An 18,315-nucleotide genomic window follows, 5' to 3' on the forward strand; every position below is an offset into this window, starting at 1 on the left:
ATAGCATCGCGAGGAGTCACCAATTTCTTTTGAGTGACCGTCCTGGGATTAATCAGAAGGCGATATACCGGGGACTTGAGACGATTTTCAGGCTCCTGAACCTCAAAGAATGCGTCATCTATGTTTGGGACATTCTTGACTCCAGGTGTTTCGTCTACTTCACAAATGGAAGTCTCATCCATACATGTTTCCTCTATGGAGATATCATCATCTACACACCTTTCATCTCTGGAAGCATCATTGGCTGGAGAATCAGACATCCTCGCAAAGCTGCTGTGAAATCCACACAATATTTCAGTCGTCTGAACGCATATTCAACAAGATGATGGAATCATGCAAATTAAAACACCGGTATCGACAAACGGTAAATCTTAAATTCTTACCTATTTCAGTTTCACTAACAATAGTGGTTGCACTACAAGAGTTAACACACGAAATCAATTCGTTCCTTGAAACCTGCAATAATGAACAAAACTTCATTAGTTCATGGAAAATGATTTTCTCATAAAATCATGGACATAATTTACACAATATGAACGTTCATACAACTGAACTATGAAATTTACAACAAGACATGACTTCATCACAAATAAGTTTTCTAGTTTCCAAGGTTACTCAAAACCCACGTCTTGATTTTACAAAGCAATAATTAATGCAATTTGTTCATGTAAATTTTCAAAAATTTATCTAATAAGAACAAACCCATGTGAATAAAATATGTCATCACGTTTCACATAAAATATGTCACGGCTACATATATTTAAAAAAAAAAAATCTATTTTCCTTCGTATAAGTGTTTTATTAAAAACGAAGGTTTATGCTAGTTTTGTGACAGCCCACACCTATTGTGATAAAATACTAATTCTCATGAAAGCTCATAAATAAAGTTCTATCACTGGACATAAGTCTACATACATAAAAAATGTATATATCTGTTTTCCTCGAATGAGCATTATCTTCTAAAACGAGGTGTATTTCGGTTTTGTGAAAGCTCACATTTAGTAAGATAAAATCTTGGTTCACATGAAAGCTCATAATCTAAGTTTTATCACTGGACCTAAGTCCACATATATATAAAATCCCTCCTAAATCAGAGATTATTACTAGTTTTCAAAACTAACGATCCAACGAACATACATTTAATAAACATATACAATGTATAGAATTTTAACATGATGGAAGCATGAACACCTCATGAAATCAGCAAATTGAAACAAAAAAAAAAAAAATTTACCCGGTCGGAATTCGGCTGGACAACAACTGACGGCGCCGGCGATCGGCGATTTCCGACGATTTTTTTTTCTCCTGCTGCTCCTGATGCTCGGACGTGAGGGATATGAAGGAGGTGGTGGACGTGAGAGAAATAAAAAAAAGAAGAGGATTTCATTCCTTTTATACCTAATTTTATTTCCAAAACCTAATTCCTTAAGGATTTCCTTTTCGGGCCCGGCCCGTGAATCCTGAACCAACCAAGGTTCCACCATCGAATCAGTGGTTCTACGTCAACTTATGTTCAGTGGATGATGCTCTATTATGCCGTTGGGTTTCCGCTCAAACCATGGTTCACTCATTCAGTCGAAATCCGGTAATATCTTATCTTATGACTAAGTTCAATTACTTATTTTTATTTATGCCTGGAAAATCACCATTCAATGCTGACTGAGGAACATGACTGTTCCTCACTAAGCAGGGGACTTAATGTAGATGGTGGATTTTCGACAAAGGGTATAATTGTAAAACTATACTCCAGATTCGGCAACCGAATGAGTATTGAGGCTCATGTCTCTCATTAAAGCATGAAAGCTCATGTCTTAAATCTCTGACTAAGAAGGTTTTCTCTCAGAGTACGTGTAGATGTGTAGTCTCTCAGCTGAGACAACGGCATATCTCATGAATACTGAGCAATTTAAATAATTACCCCAGATCCGGCAATCAGATGAGTATCGAGACTCATGTCTCTGTGCATGAAATCTCATGCCACCTCTGATGGAGAAAGTCTCTCAGAGAAGATGTAGATGTGTAGTCTCTCAGCTGAGGCCACGGCACGTCTCATACTGTATAGAATCAAAAGATTGGGCGGCTCCTAGACAACATGCCTGCTAGTATAGAGGGACAACGTCTTCGGGATGTAACCAGGTTTTCCCCGACTATGCAAGAGGAATATGACACTCCAGCAAGTTCATATTGCTCAACCCTCGGATAATTAATGCTCCTAGACAGGAAACCCTTCTAGTATAGAGCCGACAATTAATTATCTTAAATCGTCTGAATATCCAGCAATATTCTACGAGCCATCGCCTGAATATCCAGCAATATTCTACGAATCTTCAATTAATCGCCTGAATATCCGACAATATTCTACGATTCTTCGTTATATTTCGTCACTTCAATTCGTGGTTCTTCCCAGCAGAATTCCACGGGTTAAGTGATAAATACTCAACGAGACAGGCATCTAAGCATCGAATAAGCCTTGAAAAAAATGGTGCAAGTGTACTTAACAAATAATGCACAGACCAGCATTTTGAATGCGCAAACGAGCATTTCAAAAAATACGAATGAACGAGGAACATATGCAAAATAGGAAGGAAGAATAATAAAAATATTAGCAGACGCGCCATGGGATTGGGCTCACTAGCCCACCGGTCATGCCCTGACCAGTCCCACACCAACTTTATATGTTATCATATTTTACTATTTTTCCCTGATCTCATGAAAATCCTCTCGTTCGAGCAAATTTCTTTTGTTTCAAGAAAATTATCTAAATCACATGATTTTATCAAAAATAATAAAATTAGGGAAAGGTGTCGCGGGACCAAGCACCAGCCAGCCATGCCTTGGCCGTGGCCGGTCCCACAACTCACGTCCCATTATTTTATTATTTCCTCTCAAATTATGAAAATTCCTTGATTTCATGAATTTTCCCTAAAATTACCTAATTTCATGTATTTTTCTCTAAAATCATAGAAAATATCAAAAATTAGGGAAAACTTGTGGGAACGGGCTCTAGCCGGTCGGCCATGCCCTAACCGGTCCCACACGCTATTATTTTATTATTATTTGATGTTTTGTTTCCTGATTTCATGAAAACTCCCTGATTTTAACAAAATATCTTGGTTTTCAACAAATCCCTTTGATTTTATGAAAATTATCAAAAATCATCAAAATTACATAAAATTGGGAAGAGTGCCTTGGGACCCACGCCCATTGGCCGGCCAGCCATGCCACGGCCATTACCGGTCCAACACTCCCATTCCCTATTTTATATTTAATTTATGTCTCTCGTTTCATGGAAGTTCCCTAATTTCACTAAACTCTCCAGTTTCATGAAATTTCCCTCAAATCAGAGAAAATACATAAAATCACATAAAACTGGGAAAAGCATGTGGGACCGCGTCTGTCAGCCGACCGGACATGCTCTAGCCGTGGTAGGTCTCACACCTTGTAATTCCCTGTTTTATTTATTATTTACATCATCTCATGTATTTTTGTCGGTTTCAGCAAAACCATGGATTTTGCATATTTTCTCCAAATGTTGCTCAAACGTGCACCAGAAAATATCAAAATTCTCAGGACTGAAGCGCGAACACTATGGTGACATGGGCACATCCCCTTAACCGACCAAGGGTGACCCTGAGGCTTGCAAACAGCTGGTCCCGCGTGCTTTAATGATTTTAACCTAATTTGCTCAGCTGCTCATATTAGGTTCAAATTCTTTCCAAACAATTGGAAGTTTGCTCAAACGAACATCTATTGGTCCCACGGCCACCAAGAGACGGTCCCATGACCTCTTGGAAGGTCCCACATCAAGTCTACATCAAGTTTTATTATTTGTCGCTCACACGAGCATTATTATAATAAATGATTAAACCAGCATTTAATCATTATTTTACCAACTGGTCCTCAAAAGACTTTGGTATTTTTGCTCATTCGAGCATCCGGGCGTTATATGGTGAACCCTTCATCCCATGTAGCCCGGTCCCGTGTTGATTTTCAATAAATCATCATTTCGGTAAAATTAGGGATTTGAATCCAGGGCTCTGCAGAAACGTGATTCTAAGCAGATTCGAACACTCTGATAATTTTATGTTGATTCCATGATTAACATTCATATTTATTTTGCTCGATCCAGCAGTCAATAACTTAAATTAATATTTTATTTGGTTCAGCTACCAACAATTCATCAAAAGAACAATATTTGTTCAAACTAGCAATATTTGCTCAAATCAAAGAATATTGGTTCAACTATCAATATTCAACAATTTAGCAACACGATTTTGCTCGTCTTAGGTTATAACGATACCTCGTCTCAGCAGACACGTTAAACTCATGAGTTTCAGAACATTTGCTAGTCATGTTCAACTCAGCGGTACATGGACTCATCGTCCCATAAAGTTAGCAACCGACTCCACAATCACGAGATTTCAATCGTGTCACATGGGGGGATATTAACTAGGGTTTTGGTCTGGCGGTCTACGGCACGTGTTTTCACCCACGATGAGAATGTGAGCAAGTCGTGCAATCAGTTGGAAGAGTCAGCAAAGTAGTGGGTGGAAAGTTAACCAAGTCTCCGCACGATGAGTAATTGGTTTTAACACGATTTCCCCATTTCCCACTCTCTGATTCCAGCAAATTTCACACTTCATGGGATCATGGTGTTTTCAACTCCGGCATTATAAAATGTCTCTGAATCCTGATTGAAAGGACAAGTTTTTCGAGCGCTCGAACAACATTCGCCAAAACGAGCAATTTATCATCAAAGTTCATACAGACAATCTTTCGTCTACACGAACTCACAGAATTTACTCTCAATTGAGAAAAATTCAATCATTCAGAGCATTTTCACGCTGAATTCACAACAAACCTACAATCTCAGATCACCATTGATCTCACGCATTTCTAAGCTTCCCTCCTCCAGATCAAACCATCCTCTTTTGTGACCGAATTAACTCTGGAACGGCCATTGTTCTTGGTTTAGGTCAGAGTTCTAAAGATTGATCTCTCGAACTTAAAGCACTCCCTTCTTGCAGTGCATCTGTGTGAGGTTCAACATTTCGCTCGGTTCAAGGAGTCCCCACACGGTCGACTCTTCAATTCCGTAAAAACCAGCAAATCGTTTTTCTCCATCCACAACTGTTCTTCGGGAATATAAGACCGGATTATCAATTGGTTCCTGTTACCTTGATTTTATATCTAAAGACGGAACAAAACCTAGGGTTTATCTGTGGGAGACAGATTTATCCTTTTGATAGACTTTTCTGTGTGAGACAGATTCGTTTATTGTCAAGTTTGTGATTTTGGGTTGCAGCAACTCTTTGTTGGGGGTGAGATCAGCTAAGGGAATCAAGTACGCAGTGTCCTGCTGGGATCAGAGGTGTAGGAGTACAACTGTACCTTGTATCAGTGGGAGATTTGTAGGGGTTCAACTATAAATCAGTCCGAAGTTAGTTTGAAGTAGGCTAGTCTGTAACGGATTAATACAGTGTGTATTCAATCTGGACTAGGTCCCGGGGTTTTCTGCATTTCCGGTTTCCTCGTTAACAAAATTTCTGGTGTCTGTGTTATTTCTTTTCCGAATTTATTTTATATAATTGAAATAATACAGGTAGTGCGTTCGTGATCATCAATTGGAAATCCAACCTTTGGTTGTTGATTGATCCTTGGACATTGGTCTTTGGTACCATCCAAGTTATCTCTCTTTGATAAAGACTCGCATATTTCTATTTGCTTGAGTAAAGATCAAATCGAGAGATTGAGATAATAACTCCTTGGGATATTTTTTATCTAGATTGAGTCTGACTGTCTAGTTGATTCTCTATCAAAGTATTTCGAAGTTAGTCGATACAGATTGCTAAGCGAAATATTGGGTGGTGTTGTTAGACCCCCGTTTTTTCACTAGGTAACTCTTGGAAATCCACTACAACAAAACGGGTGGTATAAGTATCAACTGCGGAAGACATATATGCTAAAGCGTCTGCGTGCCTTTTTTCTAACCGTGGTCGCTGCCTGATAGAGAATTGGTCGAATTCGTTTACCAGCTCTCTTATACGATCCAAATATAAGGCCAGGCTCTCTTCCTTTGCTCTGTAGGTTCCCAGAAACTGATTAACTACTAGCATGGAATATGTGATCAGCTTCACGTTCTTTGCCTCCAACTGTTTGATAGCCTTTAACCCGATAATCGCTGCTTCATACTCAGATTCATTATTGGATGCACGAAAACCCAATCTAGTCGCTTTCTCGATCCTTGATCCTTCGGAAGTATGGACGACACATCCAACTCCAGCTCCACCAATATTTGATGACCCATCAGTAAACACAGTCCATAGTGGCTCAGGTGTATCAATCTCCATTGCGTACTCGCCCCCGGTCTGATTAGTGGTAGACTCTATGGGTTTATTCAACAACTCTTCTTCTGCGGTAACTGTTTCTATGTCGTCCACAGGGAAATCTGCTAACAGTGCAGCCAGAGCGTTTCCCTTCTCTGCAGTTCTGGTTTCGTACTTGATTTCATATGCCACCATAAAATTCGACCATATGGATAGTCGGCTGGAATCATCAGCACGTTCCAGGACTCTCTTTAACGGATATTCAGAGTAAACTACGATATGTTTCCCTTGAAAATATGGTTTGAGGCGACGAGATGCATGCAACAGTGCAAGTGCTATCTTTCCAATTTTCTTGTACCGTGTTTCCGCCCCCGTCAAAGATTTACTGACGAAGTAAACACGCTTTTCATGTGGATCCGTAACGAACAACACTGCACTTACAACGTTCTCTGTTGTAGCCAGATAAACTCCGACAGGTTTCCCAGACTTTGGACTCACCAATACTGGGGGAGTTGACAAATATTGTTTGATTCCATCGAAGGATTTTTCGCACTCATCCGTCCAACCAAAATTCACTGCTTTCTTCAAAACGTCAAAGAATGGTTTGAATCGATCCGACGAGCGTGAAATGAAATGATTTAAAGCTGTTAATCGCCCCGCTAGCTTCTGGACCTCCTTCTTCGTTCTTGGGGATGACATCTCTCGGATGGCTCTGATTTGCTCCGGATTGGGCTTGATTCCTTTGTGTGTCATCAAGTATCCAAGGAACTTTCCCGAGGATAACCCGAATGATCATTTTGCTGGATTGAGCTTCATACGGTATCGACTCAAGATATCGAACGTCTTCATTAGGTCGACAAAATGAGACTCCTTTTGCTCATATTTCACTAGCATATCTTCCATATACACTTCCATCGTCTTCCCAATCAAATCTTTGAACATATGGTCTACCAAATGCTGGTAGGTCGCCCCTGCGTTCTTTATCCCGAACGAAATTACAGTATAGCAGTAAACTTCTCTGTCAGTCACAAAGGAAGTATTCCCTTGATCTCCCTCGAACAAAGGTATTTGGTTATACCCCGAAAAACCATCCATGAATGACAGTCTCCCATATCCTGAGGTTGCATCCACCAAATCTCTGATTCGTGGAAGTGGGTATGGATCACTCGGACATGCTTTATTTAAATCAGTAAAATCGATACGGATACGAATTTTACCATTCTTCTTTGGAACGGGAACGACATTGGACAACCAGCGAGGATACTGTATCGGTCGAATAAAACCTGCTTCCAACAGCTTCTCGATTTTTGCAGCAACTCCATCAGTGACGTGGCGATTCCTTGCCTAGACTTGGATATTTGCACATGGGCTTGTACATAGAGTGCTTGTAAGGCCTAGTTAGCCATATTTGGCTAATAAAGGGAGAATGTTAGGCCCAATGAACAATACTTAGCTAAAAAGAGGAGCATTTTAGGCCTAAGTTAGCCCATTTTTTGGTGTAAAATATTAGGGTACAAACAATTTGTTTACAACATAAAAAAGAATTATTTGGCCAAAGGTGCATGTCACCTTAGGATTTGATAATATTGCACGAGTAAAATTTGATTTATTGTGTGTCCTTAAGAACAAGTGCCATAGGCACGTTGTTGACGGGAATGCTTGCCTTTTTTTTCTTCTTTTTTTTAATTTATCGTTCGTGCATAATTTCAGTATAAGTAATACGTCTCTCATTATCAAAACGAAAAGTCTGAAAACATGGTACTTACGAGGGTTTACTCAAAAAAATACTTTTAGTGATTTCTAAAGACTTTAACGGATTTACAAAGTATTGTGTTATTGGTTGTATACTTTTAAAAGCTCTCTCAAAGTTTATGTTACTAGTTGTAGATTGTAAAAATATCTTTTAAAGTTTGAATTACTCGTTAAAAACTTGAAAATTCAAAGACTTTGTATACTTACCATTTTCAAGACTTTCAGTGACTTTTATGCATATATTTGTCTTGATTAAAGTCTTTCAAGATATGTAAGATTTTGGAATACTTCCAAAAAATTTAAATATACTTTTATTCTCTTTACCAACCAAAGTTTTGTATGATTCTTGAATCAACAGTATTAATATTATTCATCTCTTTTATTTTATTTTATTTCATGAAAATACAATCTATAAAACCCATATGATAAATGCATATAAATTACTCCATGATATGATTAGTAATACTATTTATTTTTCTAAAAGATCTCTTTCAAACATTTTTTTATTTCAATTATTATGTGTTAATGTGTAAATATATATTTTTTATTTTTAATATTTGTTGTATGTTGTTAAACTAAAGAAGGATGTTGTATATTCAATAATAATTTTATTTATTTTTAATTAGTTGAAGTTAGTATAATAGATAATCTATGATAAATTACGTATTTGTATTTCTCATGCATATTTCTATATAATTTTTTCACAACTCGTGAAGATTCTACAAATATCTGGAAGACATTAGATAACTCTGCATAACTCTGCAAGGTTTTGCCAAATTATGACTCTTTTTAAATTATGACTCTCAGAAAGATATCAATTTTCATGACTCTTTTTAAATATTTACAAATCTATAAAAGTGTATTTATTGAGTAAAGCATTGTTAGTATTATATATACACATTACGAGTAACTGGATACTTATTTGTTAAAGCATCAAATAAGGAACTATGCTAGGGATTTAAGGAAATACCAAAGAGCATCTTAGATATGTGGATGTTTGTTGTAACTATGTTAGGGATTTGAGGAACTACCTCATGGCGAATTTCAAATCTCCATATCCGGAGTCATTATCAGAACATGAGGAGATATTTTGCAATCACTTATTGCCCAAGGGAGGCAAATCTCACCCATGACCACTTATCAAAAACCACCACCGAGTCGGGACCAGATGAATACCACTACGACACACTAGTACAGAAGGAAGGGCATGCATCTAACCTGAGCGCTACAACCATATTCTTCCAAGCAAGACAAATTTTGGGAGGAGGATTTCTTAGGTTTTTTGTTGAAATACCCGAGGATCGTTGAGCAAGGTATGTTTTATAGTTTTTTTTTCTTTCCTTTCTGATTAGAACTAAACTCCTTCTTCATGGTACCTACTAACCAGTAATCATCATTAACATATCTAACTTCATCTTTGTCTTTTTTCATACTTATATGTTTGTTTTATATCTTACATGATGTTAACTGCCAAGGATGCTTCAACATTTAAGTTCTTTTTTAAACTTTTATATTCAGTTTCTTATGTTGCTGATTTGGAAAATAAATGTTTGAATCTTTGTATGGTTGTTGGCTTGTTGATGGAAGAACTACTATACTAAGTCGGAGGTAAAGCGAGATTTACAGAGGGATGCTCATTCAGAAGAAATGGAGATTGATTAAGTTGCTCAAATTTTCTCAGAATGTTATGTTGGTAGAATGAATTCTGGTAAAAGATATTTTAATTTTGTTTAGTTTAAATTGAATGTTGGATATAGAAGTTTGATTTCGACGTTATTTTGTTGCCAGAAGAACATCCGTCTTTTAACATATATGATAGCGCATGTCATCAACTTTTACAGTAGTTTATATATAAAATTGGGTTCTCTAGTATCAATTATTTACTCTCATGTCTATTTGGCTTTGTTTGAATGATAGTGCACTGCTTCATTTTTCAACTTGACTGTGTATCTAGTTGCATTATAGACGATGGTTTGTGAAACATGCTTGACTGTGTGTCTAACGACATTCTACGTCTATAACATGTGTGGTTCACACTTACTGCCATGTTCGCTACCTAGATATATAGAAAACACATTACAAGGAATCTGTTTGATAGTTTATCTAGTTAACCGATAAGCGATAATGTCAGCACACCATTCACATTACTCGTTATAAGGATAATGTTGTATATTAGTGAGTTGGCTTTTGTTTATACAAATTATATTCATGTTGATGTTAGTACAATAATTTGATGTTTGTATTCACCGTGTTTTTCCCCTCTAGGTATATGTAAGTATTTTTTTTTGTAAAATCTTAGTTATTCTTGTCTAGGAGTTTCACTGTTGATGATTGTTTAAGTTTTGTATATGATATGATGATATCTATGGAAATGAATACGAAATTGGATGAGAGGATATACTATTGTGCTCTGTGAGCATGAACAAACTCAGCAGCAACATAAATTAGGATTTGAAGTTATTTTAATTTGATGTTTGCATTCACTATGCATAATGATACTCCTACCATCTTACTGGTACGTTTCTAGTTTATCTGATTGTTGGTGATCTATATAGTTGGTTAAACGTTCTAAGCGGGAGAGATTTTGGCAAAAACTCTGGTGAAAATCTTCATTTTTAAGTGGTGTCATATTCCATTACCTTGGGGAGATGTGCTGTGGCCATTGCCTCTTAAGACTACAATGGCCATGAGACGTATATTTTGTCATGATGTTTTTAACAAACAGTAGTTTAGATGCACATGAGGATATATGATATAAGGAACACCATCTTTCGGGACTGAATGGCTTAACGCTTTGGTGACATAGTCTTCAATTCTGAGGCTTATAACTTAGATTTCATTGTCCATGTTCTATATAAATTGTTGAGCTTGTACGTTTAGTTACTGCTACATGGGAGGTACTTAGTTGAAAGAGGGTTATCAAATCCATAGAAATTAGAATCTGGACATGGGAGGTACTCAGTTGCAAGAGGGTTATCAAATCCATATAAACTAAAATCTGGATTTGCAACCCACATGGATCTGAGTATATTCCTTGTGTTGTATGCCTGCAGTATAGACAGTATAGTGTGATAATTGTGCATTAGACATCGAAGTAGCATATTTAGGCATACTTCTGCCACTTGAGTCACCCCTAACTTAAATCATACTAAATCATGTAATCACTTCTATCTCAAATTATGCAATTCTTGCACAGAAAATTAAGTTAAATGTAAGGTCATGTAATTCTACTAGCTCATGCCATGGGGTGGAAATATTTGTTTTTTACTTAATGTCCTTTGGATAATCTGTTTTGGATACTCTCTTTAAAGATTTTTCAGTAGAATGTGAAATTGATTTTGAAAAGACGAGGGTACCCAAATACACCACAATATTTTTGTTTCAGCCTATAAGTCCTCTACCGAATGTGATCGTCTATGGACATAGTCGATATAATATGATAATTTGGTTCATACTTCGTGTGATTGTGTACGAATACGAGATCAAGACAATACAACAACAAGATAACCTGTGTGCTTGACTATGGATACAAGATCGAGATAATGCAACAACGAAGTGTGTTCCTTGATAATAGGTTCGGTAATAACCAAACTCTATAGGATCACTATCAAGTAATGCGGAGTTAACGTATATGTGTATTTTACTTTATTATAATAAACAATTAGAGATATTTTGTAAAAGGGTCGTATGTTTATGGTCTAATTAGAGTCTGGGTCGTAAAACATGACGTTAATGCATTAGGGTCGAAGACTAACCAAAGACTATTAGAAAACCGTTAGTTGATATTTTTCTATTAACCAAAGGCCTTGACTGTCAATTGACTAGCATATGACAGTTTAAGTATTCGATAATTTCAATCTCTGGTCCATTTCATCTTCTCCCTTGCCTTTGATATGACAATGCTACATATCTATCCATTATTCGAAAGATTTCTTTTTTAGATTTCCTATCATTGCAAGAGTATGAACACCGATAGACAAGACGGTTGTCAAGCTTCCTTTGATTGAAGAAAATGTTATATAAATCTCACTGAACTAAATTTAACTTGAGTTGAAAAGGAAATTTATCGATGGTATACTAATTTGAGAAGAAAGGTTGACAATAGTATAAAGATTACGGTGTCATACAACAACACCCATTATTGGATTCAAGTGAACCAAATTCTCAGCATTATGCACCCGTTATACCCATAAAAAGTTAATGTCCACTAAGCTTTGATGTCGTACAGCAGCCATCAAGTTAAAAGTGTACCAAAAACAAATTCTTTTTCTCTCCACGAATATGGATCAGTCATTGCATAATTAAAACAATCAAAACTGAAAATGAAGTTCTTAGTATTGTAGTATGTGAAAAGATTTCTTATATTGAAGTTACGGAAACTAATTGGATTTTCCTGTGAAGAAAATAAAACATTTCCAACACTTCAGGCCGATGAATGTGAAATGAACAAAACCATAGAAACCTTTCTATCTCTCGGATGTCAACAATGAAGTAAGAAAACTAAGCGAGTTCTCCACTTTCTCTTTTTTATCCATGCTCCATTATCTTGCACTCAAGACGTTTGATGAAATGTGTGTGTTGATGTATAACTCGGTTAACCATTTAACTTGGATTAGGATATTAATGTCATATGCCTATTTTATAAGGGTATTTCAGTAAAAAAGTTGGACGGTCAACTTTAGTCTACGACCATAACGCATTAACGGCATGTTCTACGATCCAGACCCTAATTAGACTATAAACTTACGACCCTTTTACAAAATATCTCAAACAATTATAATGCGGAAATCAAAGTAAAAGACCCAGCAAGATTTTGTTAACGAGGAACCCGTAAATACAGAAAAACCTCGGGACCTAGTCCAGTTTTGAATACTCTCGGAATTAAGCCGTTATACAAAATCTAATACCAACTTCGTATAGTTGATACTAAGCAGACTACCCCGACCTACTTAGTTCCCTCAGTATCCCTGCGCCTTCGACTTCTAGAGTCACGCACGTGAATTGCAAGTCCTTTGGATTGTATTCTAAACAGTAAGGGAAGAATCTGTTTAGATGAGTGGTTGACAAAGGCTCTTCCGTTTAATCTAATAAAATCCTTTGTCTGGTTAGATCAATCTAACTTTAACTACCGAAATAGTCAAGTATAGATTCGCACTCAATCAATATAGATATCAAAGATATATATATATATATATATATATATATATATATAGAATGTGGATCTCACACAACTAATCAATCAAATAAATCTGATTCTAGTTGGATCGTAGACGATCAAGGCTTGTGCACACAATTCACAAGATACGAAAACCAATAAGAAATCTTCTTCATCTTTAATCTTCTTTAATCTTCAATAACCTGCACAACACCACTTGAATCTCTTGTGATCAATCGCGCACAGAACGGAGTCTGTTAATAATGGATTATCACAAGATGTTTTTAGATCTAACAACAGTTGTAAAGATCCCGTCGATACTCTGATCTAGTTTGAGAGAATCTTATATCAGAAGAAAAGATTCTCAATCATAAACAAACTAGATGCAATCAAAGTTTCAAAAACCGTTAGTCAATCAAATCAATCGAAAACTAATAACACTGCAATTATCTAGTATCCTACCAATGGTACTCGTAGAGCTTCTTGATCCCAAAGAAGTCTTTAAACGGGCGATCGTAAGAGATTTCACCTAATTAGGATACTTCCCTCTCCGAATAGACGGCTCCACCAGGAACAACAAGAAAATGAAGTTTTCCTGGATCTGAGGATAATTTGCTAGAAATGCAAACTTAGGTATTTGTACACCAAGGATGTTTGGACACGACGAAATTTCCAAAACCGAAAATATTCTCAAGATATGCAATGATGGGAAAATTCAGTTTTCCTAATTCCAATAAATGCTTGTCCAAAATTTCAGAAATCTCTCAATAGAAAATCTCCAATTAGTAAATGCACGTTACTAATTTTTATTTTCTAGAGATATACATTAGTTGATGGTAATTAAAGCATATAAAACCAAAAACTTTAATTAAAAGATTCTTAATTTATTTCGGCAGATAATCACCTTGAGTACTAAGGAATATCTTTGAACAATAAATGATAAGAATTACTGCTCGTGTTCAAAGTATGTTGACATCTTTTCACTGAAAATCCTTATTTCATATTTACATGGATTTGCATTCTTGGAATTGGTTATACCACACTTCCAAACAAGTTTAGAATTGGTTCACCTGTTTTTTAAGACTACTATGTGATTGATCAAATACTAAATCACATACGTGGGTTCAATCGGTTCTACCAATCACTAGTATCGATTATACCTAAATATGGAAACACTTGTGATCGGTCACACCTATCACTAGGATCGGTTACACCAGTTACAAGGATCAGTTCCATCTACACATGGTATTACTTGTGATCGGTCACACCAGTTACCAGAACCAGTTACATTAATTACAAGGATCGGTCACACAAATTACTAGGATCGGTCACACCAATTAAAAGGATCGATCATACCATCACACGGTGATTACTTAGGATCGGTTACACCAATTAACAAAAACCAGTCATACCAAATCATAATTCAGGCATTGTGATTAGTTATACCAAGATACATAACCTAAGTTAAGATCGGTTCTTCCATCTCACACATATTGGTCATCCAAAGATTTGCAATGAATACCCGGACCAATAAGCCTGATGATTTCCCTTTCGATCTACGAAACAAGTTCATGAATGCACTTCCTTTAAACAAATGTAAAACATTGTTTCCTAGGATGAAACCTTCACCATAACCCATTCACATAATCATAACAATACATACAAGATTATGTCGATGTCATATCTACGAAGTTCAAAAGATAAACGTTATACTTCGTAGTATAATTCCCTAATACTATGATTATACTATTATGATCATGTCGCATCACTAGAGTAATATACAATATGTACAGTATATACAGTTTCGCAGTTATGTTTTCAATATAGCACGACTTGAAAGATACTTTAGAAATGAAACAATTCAAGCCAATATTACTAACCTCAAGTGGAAGGATGATGTCGTCGTTGTAGTTCGCTACCTCTTCACATCCTTAGGGTCTTCGGAGTAATACTTGTATATCTCAACATTCATAGACTTTATAGTCTAACCTAGATGAAGTTGACTCTAGTATTTAATCAAGCGACTCTAGATGAGTTTTGATACTAAAATATGACAACCAAACTTGACATACCAACGCTTGGTGAGTTCAACCGAGCTATGCTCTAACAGATTTTAGTTGTTTAGGCGGGACTTGTAATTGTTACTGAATGAGCTCAATTTTGTGGTTGAATCCCCACTTCTTTGTGTTGAGATTGTGTTGAAAGGACATGAGCAATGGAAATGTGTAACACTTGAAATGAAAAACTAAATTTGGTGGAGTTCTGAAATTATGAATTGCCCAAATTTGCAAATGAAAAATGTAGGATGGGGTTGTTTTGTGTAGAACAAAGGTGTACACTTTCTTCTGAAGTGTCGGAAAAACAACATAGAGAATCTAGGGTTTTGGTTTTCACTAAATTTTGTTGCCAGGACAACGCCCCATCTTGACATATATGGTAGCACACTCAATCATCTTTTGCAGTGGTTTATATATAAAACTGGGCTTCTAGTATCAGTTATTCACTGTTATGTCTATTTTGAAGTATGAGGAACTTCAGTAGAATGAGCCTGAAAGTTGTTGACGTGATAATTTATGAAACATAGTTGAATGTTTATCTAGTTGCATACCACGTCTATATTAGTTCACATTTGCTGCCATCATCTTTATCTAGACGTATAGAATGCACATTGTATTATTATGAAATTACTTGGGGTATTGTATAACATGTTTGAATGCGTCTCTAGTTAACTGATCATATAAGTACATCACTCAGATTACTTTTCATCATAAGGTTAGTGTTATATTAGTGAGTTGACTGTTGTTTATAAGTTTTTGATACTTGGTTTGATGTTAGTTTCATCTATCACGTATTGCAATATAGAACAAAGCTGTGGACTGTTTTCGAGGTTTTTTAATTGTTGATATGAAATGGCATCTGAACTCTGCCTTTTCTGTCAATTGTAAAACTACATTAGATGCTTCTTTACCTGGGAGGGGTGACATATCCTTATTAGGGTAATCTAGAGAATGCACATCCACCGCAACTAACATTTATAGGCAATGTCACCTCATGAGGTGAGGAAAGATTGGTTTTATATATGGCACGATGACCTGACTGATTGTTCTAACATGTTGCCATTCACTAATTTGATGTCCCATGAAGAATAAGGGAAGGTGGTTAATATTGTTATTATTTGTGATCCCAATGCTTTTGTCATGTTACGATGCCTAAGTCGTTTATTACTCGTTTACATTATTTTTTGGCCTTCTCCAGTTGTAGTTTTGCAGATGTATGTGAATGTCCATCCCTTTTCATATTACTTGAACCAACTTAAAAGAATTACAATAATATAATACTAATAATAAGATATCCTCCTTTAAAAACTAGCCAATACTATAGATTAGGATGGGAAGTGATCTCGATGCCTTTAATTAGGAGAACAATAAATCGTTTTGTCTAGCGCAAAGATTTCGATACTTTTTTATTCATAGTGCACCAAAATGTTAAGGGGCACATCAACTGCATTTATTCCTGCATGATGTGTTACTTTTAATACTGGAGATTTTTTGTAAATCGATAAACTAAGATTTCCACAAAAGAAGATGCTTTACATTTCTTACTGACTTAGACATGACATATGAGCCATCAAGTAAAACTGACTTGGTGGGAATAGCAACATTGAATGGTTTAGTCAATCTATAAAAGATCACCTTAAAGAATAAACATCATTCAGCACTGGTGGTCTAGTGGTAGAATAGTATTTGGCCAAAGGTGCATGTCACCTTAGGATTTGATAATATTGCACGAGTAGAATTTGATTTATTGTATGTCCTCAAGAACAAGTGCCATAGGCACGTCGTTGACATTGACGCGAATGCTTGCCTCTTTTTTTCTTCTCTTTTGTTATTGCCCCTTTGTGCATATAATCTTATTATAAGTAATACGTTTCTCATTATCAAAACGAAAAGTCTAAAAACATGGTACTTAGTATTACATATATGTATTTACGAGTAACTGGATACTTATTTGTTAAAGCATCAAATGGACTTAATAACGGAGAAGGGTCAGTACATTTTATTTTCCTGAGACCACCGTTGTGCAGAAGCTTTTGAATCCAAAAAATAAACAAAAAAGATAGCGTATTGAATAGAAGGAGTGTCCGTCTTTAATTTTGAATAAATATGGTAGATAAATTTGCCAGAAGATATGGTATTAGGATTCAGAGAGCGATGAAGTCTGGTGCTCCACTGAAAGCGTATTGAGTTGAAGGAGTTTCCCTTTACTTTAGTTTTGAGTAAAGATGGTAAATAAATTTTCCAGAAGCCATTTCATGAATTGCATTACATCTTTCATTACTTCCTTGAGCTGGGCTAACTCTGAATAAGGATATACAACACTATCTCATAATATTGCATGTGTTAAGTAACTTTTCTTGTCTCCGCCATGTTGGCGCTACATCGTCGGAATGTGCGCTCCATCATCCAGGCCGATGATTACAGTATTGAGCAATCTTTGCGCTTCACTGTTGGGACCGGTTATACTTGGCCATTATGCCAAAGTGATCGGCCAGCCACTATGACCAAGCTGGACGTCCCTTAAATATTCTCTACTTATAAAGTATGGAAACCTATTAGAAAAAGTTTCATTGATTTATTAAAACAAATTGCATCTATACTTTCCTTCTCACTCAGGCCAACAGCCAACAAAATACCCCATCATGGTTGATTAATCCGTTTTGCTCATAACTTCTCTGAACGGTCTCAGAATGATCTCAATCTTTTCGCGTTGACTCCACATTTCAATTCTCTACAAAATGGTGAGAAGAAATCATTTATTTGGTTGAGTTTTATTCTTCCATTGTCCCTTTCTCCATTTCGGTCGGTCACATTTCCAAGGTGGCCGGCCACTTCGGCACTATGCCAAAATGGCCTGCCACTATGACCAAGATTATAACGGACCGGTGAATTTTCCCTTCTAGCGGGCTGGGTTTCAACCCGTACAGCAAGGTTAAACTCCGGTCGCGCCACTCAAAAGATTAAATGATACGTAAAAATAATATACATAACGAAACAGGGAAGTTTATTTGAGATTAAGTATTAA

General features: G+C 36.3%; 1 non-coding gene across 1 annotated transcript; it reads left to right on the forward strand.

The window, feature by feature from the left end:
- Window positions 1-10,811: 10,811 nt before the first annotated feature.
- LOC113341379 lies at window positions 10,812-10,902 on the forward strand. Its single transcript, XR_003355909.1, has one exon. It is a non-coding gene; the product is annotated as a small nucleolar RNA SNORD96 family (small nucleolar RNA).
- The last annotated feature ends 7,413 nt before the right edge of the window (window positions 10,903-18,315 follow it).

This window comes from Papaver somniferum, chromosome 1 (genome assembly GCF_003573695.1).
Source record: "Papaver somniferum cultivar HN1 chromosome 1, ASM357369v1, whole genome shotgun sequence".
Taxonomy (NCBI): domain Eukaryota; kingdom Viridiplantae; phylum Streptophyta; class Magnoliopsida; order Ranunculales; family Papaveraceae; genus Papaver; species Papaver somniferum.